The sequence below is a fragment of the Geospiza fortis genome, unplaced genomic scaffold (genome assembly GCF_000277835.1).
Source record: "Geospiza fortis unplaced genomic scaffold, GeoFor_1.0 scaffold55, whole genome shotgun sequence".
Lineage (NCBI taxonomy): Eukaryota > Metazoa > Chordata > Aves > Passeriformes > Thraupidae > Geospiza > Geospiza fortis.
Window position 1 is genome coordinate 6313034 of NW_005054308.1, and position 11212 is coordinate 6324245.

At 53.8% G+C, this 11212-nt stretch overlaps 1 protein-coding gene across 1 annotated transcript in view; it reads right to left on the reverse strand.

Annotated features, from left to right (window-relative positions):
* Positions 1-11212, reverse strand: part of FAT2 (FAT atypical cadherin 2) — a 60325-nt gene that overhangs the window by 46845 nt on the left and 2268 nt on the right. The window contains exon 2 of the mRNA XM_005418879.2: positions 9625-9674. The gene's annotated coding sequence lies outside the window, so the exon portion shown is untranslated. The remainder of the gene's footprint in view (positions 1-9624; positions 9675-11212) is intronic.

Sequence of the window (11212 nt, forward strand, 5' to 3'; positions counted from 1 at the left end):
CGCACGCGTGGCTGCGAGCGCTGGGGCCAGGATCCACAGGGCCCAGCGCGCAGCAAGGCAGCAGAATCAACCAGCAACCAAAGCAGAGCTGCTCCACCAACAGCAGACTTAATGAATCCGATGGCTTTGTATCTGGGCTAATTGACTTTTTAATTGAATTGTACTCGAACGGCAATGTGAACTCATCTCTCATAAGACATCAGAGAAGCCACAGAGCAGAGACGTTATGAACTCCACAACCACAAGAAAAGCTGGATCCAGAGCACATGCCTTCCTAGGCACCAGCAATTCAATATGGGAGGATAACCTTCAGCAAGGAGTGGGTTTTCTGGCATTTAACAAGATGCAAGCTTTCGTCTGAATCTCTCTTGGAATGTACTTAACCTCCCTCTTCCCTGTGTTATTTCCTGACATCTAAGAAGGGCTTCACTTAACATTGCTGCTTTTCCCCTCTGTATTAGCAGGGTTTTACTCCTCTGTCCAGATAATTATTTTTCAAAACCTGTTGTGACCTCAGTATTTCTTAGAGCTTTGCTCTCAATTACAAGCTGGACTGAAAGCAATCAATGGCTTCAGCAGTTATTATGAGGGATGGAGAGTGACTACACATCTGGGGCATGAGGCAGAAGCCTCATTTCCTCTGGAAATGAGCTGAAACTTTGAAAGACACAGTCAAAACTTGGGGAGAATTGTCTAGGAGGCATCACCATCAAGTTTTCAAGAATTTCTCTTTGTGTCAGGACCATGCTCAGTTGAGCAGTATCCACACAGTTTGTGTCCCCTGACAGCAACTTCCCACCCTGGGCCTGGAAATCATCCCCTATGACCTGCAGCTGCAGTTTCTCCCTTAGTAGGCTGCACTGGGAAGCAATCATGTCTGAGGGTCTTGTTTCTCTTTCCCCAGCACTGTTTTAGTGCAATTTGAAGTGTAATAGATCCCCCAGGAGATGTCTGTGCTGTCCCTGATCTGTCCTCTGCTTCTGGAATCATTTATGCCACAGACATAATGCAAAATTATCCAGAAGCGAGACTGGGGCATTTCCAAGGGCCCTGGGGAAACTTAACAGAAAAATGGGGGAGAGTGCTCTGAAGAGAGGGGAAATCTGGTGAATTGGCTCAGCTCCAGGGACAATCCTGTTGGGACTGACCCTGGAAGATGACAGCAATGAACCAGAAGAAATGAGGGGGGTTTCTATGACTTTTGTTCCATGGGTTGAAACCTGTACATAGCATGAAACCAACAAAAAAAATCAATTTACCAGCCCTTATTCCCAAATGCAGGTGGCTACCAGGGAGGAGCAGCACTGCCAAGCTCAGGAGTCCTTGCCACGGATTTCAAAGATCTCCAGATGGAAACTGGGTGAAATCAAACAGATTTTTCATGCAGATGAAGAGAACCATTCCTCCTGTCCTTGTACTGTCAGTAATTAGCGCACGACCCACGGGACCTGTGGCAAGGGCCATACACACCTCAGGGCTGCCAGATCAGCTGCAAGCATTTAACACCTGAACACCCTCACTTGCCTCTGGTCTCTGCACCTCATGGGACCATTTATTTCTACTCCTGAGTGCTCTAATTCTCTTTGGTGGCCCGCTGGAGCTGCTGCACTGCGGAGGCAGCAGTGCTGGAGGAAGCCCTCGGTGGGATGGAGTGAGGAAGGCAGGGCACGCTCCCGACTGAGGGAAATACCAGGGCATCATTATGTGGTGATTCAGCCTCCTTTCCTAATCACCAGGCGAGGATCAGAGAGCCTCGGGGGGCTTCCCCCTCAGCCCTGTGGATGCAAACTCCCCACAAAGGCAGTAAACAGCCGGGGTATCTCTAATCAGAGCCCGAGCGCGCGGCTAAATTTAACATCCAAATTGTGAACCTCTGTCAAAGACATGCCCAAATCTGTTGGGCTTGAAGCGAGGGAACAAACACAGTGCTGAGATTCAAAGTGTGTGCGTGGGGAGACCCTGGAGATGGGTGATTTGGGGGGATTGGTGCAGGGAAAGGCTGTTCTGGCCAGCTGGGGTGTGTGGCTGCGGCAGGGCCAGGGGGTCTCTGGGGGCCCTCCCAGGGGTCTCCTGCAAGGTGTGGGCTGCTCTGCTTGTTGGCCATATCGCAGAAAAGTGCTGCAGCCTGCCAGGAAGCAGGTGTGGCCCCAGCCCCACCTTTTGATTCCCTTCAAGGGGAGCATTTGAAAGCAATAAAAACCCAAAACACAAAACAAAGCGAGTGCTGAGCGCACCCAGAGCAGCATTCCCCTCATGAGCTGTGGTGGGGCCTTGGCACAAGGTTTTGAGATCAGAGGCTTAAAGAAAAATCATCATTTTCATTGGAAAATGACAATTCTTCCTTACTACTCTTTTACCAGCATGTATCCCAAGTTTTCCTTCTTCCTCTGATTTTCTTCCCTCACCTCCCTCCATTTTCTCTCCCTTTTTCCTTCAATACAAGAAACAGCCTCTTCCCCATGATAAGGACCAAGCAAAATCACCCCCAAACACATCAGCTTCTTTGTCAGAGGCTGCAAGGACAGGGAAAGACAGGAGATGGGACTGGCTGTTCAAGTAATTAGTTTAACGATGCATTTCAATGGCCATTGTGAGACAGAGAGCAAAGGGAGCAATCCTGTAAGATGGTGAGTACAAGGTTTTGGGAAGCTAATAAGAGATGGGGCACTGTTCTCCTGGCTTGGTGGAGCAGAAGGGGTCCAGCTAGAGATGGGCAATGTCCTTACAGCTGCTCCCAAACAGGACCGACCAGAAAGCAATCCCTGGGAATTCAGTGTGGCAAAGTCACAGAGTTAAATGGACACTGTGTTGGCCGTGTCTGTGAAATGTTTTGCTTCCCAAAGCTGAAATATCCTGTGATCACCCTGCAGGGAGGTTGTGCTGCTTGGTTAATGTTTGCCCTCTCCTCTGCCACAGTGATTTTGGTGGGAATTGGATCCTTTTCCATTTGGGGAGCTCCCTGATGGCTGCTCACAGTCACCCCGCGGGGTTTGAATTCTCTGTGGAGATGGGTATCTTTCAAACTGTTTTCCTGGACTTTGCAAAAAAAACCAAACAAAACCATCCCATCCTCGGAGATCCTGCTCCTGCCTTTGGTTGTGCAGTCTCTGCTTGGTCATGCAGTGCACAGGAGAAACACGTCCTGGAGGTACTACACAAAGCCAGAAAACTAATGAACAGAGCCCCTGAAGTTACGATGTTTCCTTCTCCACTGTATCTCGGGGTTTTCCAGCGCCTGTGGATGGTTTTGTAGGGCTGATGCTTGCAGAACTGCCTGCACCAGCCTGCTTGGGGGCTGTGCTGGTGTGGGTGCAGCGTTTTGCTGGACTTGCAGATTCCATGCAGGCACAGTTGGGCTGCTCCTTCCCCATCTCGACTCTCCAATCTCTGAATGGCTTGGACAGAGTTCTGGAAACTGTTTCCAGGTTGCTGGGCAGCCTGGAGCAACGTGGCTGGTCATGTAGAACCTGGAGCATGTGCCCTTCACCTCCAAGGACTGTCCTTGCTCCCAGTGTCCCACAAAATGCTGCCAGGGCAGTGCCAGGCCTGTGCCACAGCCATTCCATGGCTGAGCTCTGTTCCTGGGGGAAAGGGGCTGTGCACTGATGGGGTGGGCTCTGCTGAGAGCTTCTCAGCTGCAGAGCCATGGAAAGCCATGGGTTAATGAGTCTCATGCTGGCATGCAGAGCAGGGACTCTCTCCTTGGCCTGCCCAGCATGGCAGGAGGTCACACACATGTCCCTGAGCACTACAGATGTTCCTTCCATCATCTGCCAGCTGAACCAGGCAGGTGCTTTAACCCAGGGGGTCTGGGTAGCCCAAGGAGCTTGGGGGGGCAGCCTCTATGGGGTTTTGGTGAGCAGAGACTCCCTTGAAGGAGTTTGGGGGAAGCCTGTGAGACACTGAGTGCTGCGGGGCACTCTGGGCCCCAGGCTGGGAGGGGATCTGGCAGAGATAACATTTTTCTCTGTACTGCTGCAGGGCTTGGTGAAAATGCTTCATATTCTGAGGCGGCCCTGCCTTCCCCAAACCTGGTCTGCTGTGACCAGGGGACTGTGGGGGTCCTGCCAGGACCACCCTTCAGGGCTGACAGCGGGAACGGGAGGGATGCTGTCCCTTGTGGTGCAAGACATGGATGAGCAGAGCCAGAGAGATGGCAGGATGGCCTTCCACATGGGAAGGGCAGCTGGGAAGCATTTAGTTACTCTGATGTCCAACTCCTCCTTCCCCCAGGCTCCACAGGTGGGATGCTCAGAGCCAGACTGACTCTAGAGGCACCTTGGCTCCATGACATCTCACTGTAGATTCCTCCAGCCAGCCACTCACCCCGTTCCTCCTGGGACATCTCACCCATTCCCCCATCCTTGGGGCTCTGGCTGTGCCCTGATGCTGCTCCTGCTGCCCTGCTGTGACCCTTCACTGGAGCAAGCAGATGCTGTGTGTCTTTGCCCCCAGCCATCCTCTGTCCCACAGCATCACCAGGTATGTGAAGCCAAAGGCCACCCTTCCACCTGCAATGTGCATTTCTGCCTGCTCTGTTTGGAGCCCAGGGAGAGCTGGATTTCGCACTGCTGCCAACACCTAGGCCTGGCCCAGAGATGTCACCTAGCTGAGGTGTCACTGTTGTAAGCTCACCTGTTAGGCACAGGACAACCTGAACATGCCTGAACTCTGCAGAGTTGTGAGGCTCAATGATCTCTCTCTGTCTTGGCATTGCAGCATCATTCTAGAGCAAGAGTTAATTGAGTTAATAGCTCCAGAGCTGTGGAACCCTCAGTGAGGTCTGGGGGTTGAGGGAACCTTGCAGTGCCAGCTGCCTTGCTGCTGGCTCCTGTCCCAGGGCAAGTGTGACAGGAGGGAAGTGAAGAAGGGCTGTGGAAGGGGAACCATCCTTATACATCGTTCCTGATCCCTTTCCTCTGCTCTCCCCAGCTATGGGAGCAAGGTGGTAAATCCTGCTTATGATCCAAAAGCTGCCACTGCACAGATAACCAGCAGAGGTGTTGAGGGGTGGACAAGGACAGCAGCTGTGACAGCCAGGAGACGGGGAGAGACAGCACATCCCACTGTGGCTGTCACGGGAATGGGGCACCTGCTGGCTGGGACAAGAAACAGCCCTGGGGGCTGGAGAAGGGGCAGCCAGTGCTGGTAGGAAGGAGTTTTGGTGGGAGCTGCTCACCAGGCAGGGTGTGAGGGGCCCTGGGGTTGGGCACCACAGTGCAGCAGCCCAAGCATGCTGGCACAAGAGCATGCCAGGATCTCACATGAGTGTGCCCCAGCTCTGCTGCTGCTGGCACTGTGCACCACTCACCCTGTGATTCAGCTGCCATGGAGGCTTTTAGCACCAAGGACCTCATACCTCAGTCTCTGCAAACTATCTGTGAGAGCCCACAAGGGGTCCTGGGCTCTTCTCTGATTGCTTTCTCCTGCCAAAACTCATACTGAGCCTTTCACATTTTCCTCATGCTTGGGATGCAAGTTATCTTACCCTGATAATCACTCCCCTGTCTGCAGACTGCTGAGGGATTTGGGTGTGTGGGACCACAGTGTCAATCCTGCTACCCTTCAGATCCACTGGCCAGCTCCAGCCAAATTTAACCAGATAGGCAAAGACTTGAAAGGAGTTAACTTTGCACAAGCTTGTGAAAAGCAGCAGGACAGAGGCGAGAAATCCAAATTAGGACTCCCAGCTGGAAGAAAAAGCTCTAATGTGAGCCCAACCCAATTATTAGACATCAGAGAATCCACACAAGAGGGAATGCCGCAGGCAACCCGGCTTCATGAATTCTGCTGCTCACAAACCAGCTGTTTACTGAGGTGCTGCAAAGCTGGGAGAGCTGAGGTCCCCACGCACAACTCCTGCCTGACCCACGGACACCAACAGGGCTCAGCTCACCCCAGCCTGGGGAGAGCAGCAGCTCTGCCCAGTGTCAAGGGGCTCTGACCCCGCGAGTCCTCACTGCCACCCTAACTCAGCCTGGGTGCTGGTAACGAGGCCGCTGCCCTCATCACCTCCAGTGCCCTTTCTGTGATTCCCCGTGGGGAACACACGTGTTATCCTAAAATCTCTAAGATTCCTTGGGAAGGAGCCCAGGAGCATCTTGTGGTGAAAGCTGCGTGAGGGACCTCGTGCCCCGCCGGGTGCAGGTGAGGAGGGACAGCTCAGCCTCCGTCTGCCCGGCACACAGCCCTGCCCACCGCGCTCCTCCCTCACCTTGTCCTCCTACCCGGCAATTCTCGTTCACCCTGCAGACCTGTCCCCGCACTGATCCCATGTTCTCCTTGCCCTGCCCAGATCCCCGCCGGTCCTTCCCTCCTGCTGCCCGCAGGTGAGCTCGGAGCGCAGCTCTGCTCTGCCTGCAGCCCCTCTCTCTCCGTGTCCATCTGTCCGCCTCCAGCTGCTCCTTCCCGCCCCTTTCCTGCCTTTGGAGGCAGCGTAAGGACACAGAGGACAAAAAATGAATGAGACAATCAGGGCATCAAGGATGGCTGGCCAGCATGCCAACAGCCGTGCCACAAAAATTCCCTGCAGCAGGTATTTATTGAATGCAAGGGTTACCTGCGAGCTGATGGAAACCCTTCAGCTCCCAGAGCTGCCCGCAGCCGCCCACCTCCTGTGCCGTGTCCAAAGCGCTGCACAAGCTGCTGCAAGGCCAGCCCGTGCCCTGGGGAGCTCGGTGTTTCACCGAGAAAAAAGATTAACCCCAGGACGGACGCGTTTGCCCAGGCTGGCCTCACTGCCACAGTGTGTCCTTGTCAGCTCTCCCAGCACAGGTCACTCCCTCCTGCTCCATCCTCTCTGCTTTAAGCCTATTTCTGAGATCTCCTGCCATTGCAGCACCTCTGTGGGGCCAGCAAGGGTGCATGGGCACTGTGTGGAGCACCTGTGACAAGCAGGCTGGGCAGAGAGTGTCCCTGTCAACCCGGGCCATATGGAGTGGCTATTCGTGGCACAACCCGCGTCTCCCGGGCTGCCTGAGTCACAGCTTCTGTCCAACGTGCAACCCAGCCACTCAAAAATAGCCACACAATGGAAGAACATCCAAATAGCCCTGCCTGGCTACCTCTCTGTTCTCTCTCCCAAAATGGCCAGTTTTGATTGCTTAGTGGAGGAGCATAAAAAAGAAGGCACAGGTAACCTGCTCCTTCTCCCACTTTTCAGCGTCAGTGCAAGTACCTGTCTGATCTTGGGCTATTGCATTTAAAAACCTTCACTGGAGCCATCCATCCCAAATGGATCAAAACCTTGTTTGAAGCCAAACACAACTTTTGGTGTCTGCAATATCCTGTGGCAATTTGTTCCAGAGTTAATTATGCCATCCATACAGACAAGGAAAGTGTTTCCTTTGGTTTGTTTCAATCCTGCTCCTTGTCCATTTCTGAGGTACAAACCTTTCTAGCAGCCCTTGCAGCCTGCCCCTCCCTGGAGCTCCTTCTTCCAAGAATTAAAGAAAGTTTCTTTGCTAATAAAGCATTACCTGCCTCGTTGCCAAAGAAAAAGTGTGGTTAGAGGGAAAAAATGCTTGCTCAGCAGATCAGCTTGTTAATAGACAATGCAGCATCCATGTTGCCAACCCAGTTTAAAAAATTTAAAAGGGCACAGGGGAATTTAATCCTCTTATGTTTGTCCATGCTACAGGAGGAAGCCCGGTGCTAACAGCTCGAGGTGCAGCTGCACTTTCATGCTCCACACGTGGCACAAAACAAAGCGAGGTGCAGGGAGCAGGGAATGCCATTGCTGCAGCATGCAGGGAGCTGGAACCATCCTGCAGCACTTGCCTTGGAGCAGTTGGCAGGAGAGCAGGATGCAAAATGCACTCGTTCCCAACAGATGTTTGATTCCAGGTGTCATGGTGCCTCCTTTGAACTCTCCCTCCGTACATGAGCCATCCTTGTTTGTTTGCAGGGTTGGGAGCTGCACTGGTTTGGGAACATTAGGGTTTGAAATGCATTCATGGTGCAAGGGAAAGGCTCAGGAGAGGAGTGGATCCTGCTGCGCTCTCCCCTCCACAGGCAGGGCAGCTGGGCTCATTTTGGGAATGTCCCAGAGCACGCTGAGCCTACAGGCAGGCTGGGAGAGGCAGAGCCTGAGCCCCTGGCTGGGTTAGAGACCTCTCCCTGCCCAGAGCCTCAGGAGCCCCTGAGCACACAGGTGGATGTCCCTGAACCATTCCCGATAAGGTGAGGCGTGCTGCACATCAGGAGATGATAAAAGCACACAATGCCAAGCCCGGAGACTTTGCTGTCCCGAATCCCGAGACAGCCCAGCCCCGCTCAGGAGCCCAGTACAGACTGTTTGCTTTCCATCCCAAAGCTCCTATAACCTGCCAGGTCTCTCTAGCCGACAGCCTGGAGAGCCATGGCAGCTCCCTACACATCCCCTGGCTGCTCTTTGCCCCTCTGAGTGCTGGAATAGGGGGAACAGAGCAATCCATGTGCCCCTGCCGGGATCCAGGGCACCCTGGGCCAGCAGGAGCCCTCTGACCACAGCCCTGCCTGCCCAGCAGAGCCTGCCCAGCTCGTACCACCACACAGCCTGAATTTCCACACCACCTGGGAGCCCTCAGCAGCCACAAAGGCAAAGGAGCAGGAGCTTTCTTTGAGGGTTTCCTCTGAAGCAACCCCAGTCGCGTGACCACTGATCTTTGCCCCTCTGGAGTGCTGTGCTCCACCGAGTCCAACTTCAATTTCCCGGGAGGCTGATTAGCTGATAACTGCAGTTTGGAAGGGTTGGCTCCAAGTGCCCAGGCCTCCCTGCCTGTATTTCCACCTCTTTTATCAGGGCTGCACATGTACATAGGAAATAATTCCTGCACGCCCTGAAGTGGGACTGGGCTTGCTCTGTCTGGGATTTCACCCCGTCACAAGGCACTGGCAGTGAAGGAAGGTGCAGACACACAAAGGGTGGCTCTGGCTTCAGCTCCCTGGCTCTGCTGCCCGTCATAGGGCAGGTGAGGAGCTCTTAGCTGGGTGTACAGGGAAGCTGGGCAGGGGGAAACCAGAGCTGTGACTGCACTCGGGGATCCCCAAAGCACAGCCCAGTTCGAGGTGACAGTGGAAGTGGCTTAGTGGGCACACGGGGACAGAGTTTGGAGCTGTACCACCTCACCCTGGTTAGCAGGGTTGTACGTGGCCAAGAGCTGAGCCTACAGCCCGACGCCATCGCTACTCCTGCCACAGCTCATCCATTTACTCCAGCACAAACTTGCTCCCTGCAGAAATCCTGCCCCATTCAGACACCTGGATTGCTTCTCTGCTCACTCCCTCCACACCTGCCTTGCTCTGCAGCGTCGCTTTTGCCTTTGATACCTGGAGCCCACCTGCTTGCACTGGCTGCAGCCTGCTGAAGCTTCCCAGCTAAGCCAGATGCAAACACGAATGAAACTTTTTCTGCCTCCTTCCATGAGCCCCGTGCTAGGGCTGCCAGAAGTGAGGAAGAGATGAAGAGCTCTGCATCCCAAAGCTCTCTCTGTAGGTGAAGGCTGCTCCCAGCAAAAGTTACTCACATGCAAAAGCAGTTTCTCGATTAAATCTCTGCATCCTCCATGCCTTCCTCCATCCATGCTGCACAGACTGCTCCCTGAGTCATTCCCACTCCCCACACCGGCCAGCAGCGTGCCTTACCTGTTGCAACAGGAGAGGGACCTCTCCTGAAGTTCACTGCTGTCTCTGCGCTCCCTGCGCTGCAAATCCTCTCCGGCAGCAGCAGCACCTCGCTGCCCGCCGGGGCTCCATGGTGCCTGCAGATCAGAGCAGAGGGCTCCGAGAAATCCCGGCAGGAAGGGGTTTTGCCGGCTGGAGCTCCGGCGGCACCGGCCGGGAGCAGCGAGGGAGAAAGTTGCGAGGGGTGGAACTGGCTCGCAGGAGCGCCAGCCCTTCCGTGACGGGCTGCGGGAGGAGGAGGAGGAGGAGGAGGAAGGGCATCGCCCGCTCCCTCCGTGAAGTTGTGAGTGTGTGTGCCTGTATCAGAACTGGGCAAGGACCCAAGCCTTAGAGCCAAATAATTGCAGCGCTTTTTACTGTTAGATTAACCAGCGCTGCCCTGAAATCCAGGGCTTCAACTGCAGGGGGGTGGTGGTGGTGGGCTGGCGGGATATGTCGGGTAAACCCCTCCCAACACACCTGAAAAACTCAAAGATTGTTTTTAGCTATCTGCCAGGTGGGTGTTGTGAGGAGGGATGGGTAGAAGGGGGTGGGGGAAACCTGAATCTGCCCTCGGAGCAGCTGCGTGCGAGAGGCACTTTGAAGGTTGTTGTTGTTGTTTGTGTTGGGGGAGCCCCCAGAAACCTCGGCTGGTGCCAGCGAGCCCCGGGGGGCTCCGTGCTGCACAGCAGAGAGCGGATGAAAAGGGGGTCCTATCCTGAAAAGGCGGGAGGCAGCGAGGAGAGATGGATGGCAGCGTGGGGAGACCCGACAACGTGCAGGAGCTTTGGGGGATTTCTCTTTGTGCAAGTAGAGCATCCTGGCTCTGGGGGAGTTGTTGAGGGCTGGAGCAAGGTGGAACGACACGGACCCTTCTGTAAGGGTCCTTCGGTCCTCTTTGTGCCCTTCTGCCTCCCCTCTTCCTTTCCACCCCAAACCCCAGTAAATATTAACGTTCCCCCTTTAGACTGAAGTGAGGTTTGAACAGGGTAGTTCTCAATATGGGAAATGAATGTTCAGCTTAAGTGAAGTTTCCTTCCCCTCTGGTGTGTTCTTGCAGATGAAATTACCAGAAAGCCTTCTGTATGATTTTAGGGAAAAATAATATGGAAATTGGACAATTTTGACTTCAAACTGTCCACATAGGTGCCTGACTGCTCTTCATGAGGCTACACACAGCAATGGCACAGGAATGGGTGGAGGAGAGAGACAGGGTCTATTAACATCCCATTTGCGGAGGAGTGGTTGGTGCAAACCTGCACCTTACTGTTCACCAGCAAGCCTCCCAAGACAGGAGGTTATTGATCCTCTGGCCACATGTGCAGCCTTGACTGGAACTTGTCTCAAACTAGACACTGCAAATTTAAATCACACGACACCAATCCCTTGGAAAATCCATGTGATTTCATGGTGCAAGTCGAAAAAGATGTGAAGAAGTTGACCCATGATGTATTGGGACTGTTTGGAGTTGTTGGTGGAGAGGAGTGAGAGCAACATGGTAAATTCATCAGAAAATGGGGTTTTGATGGAATCAAAATTGGTCAGGAATTTAGATTAAATCTAGGGAGTT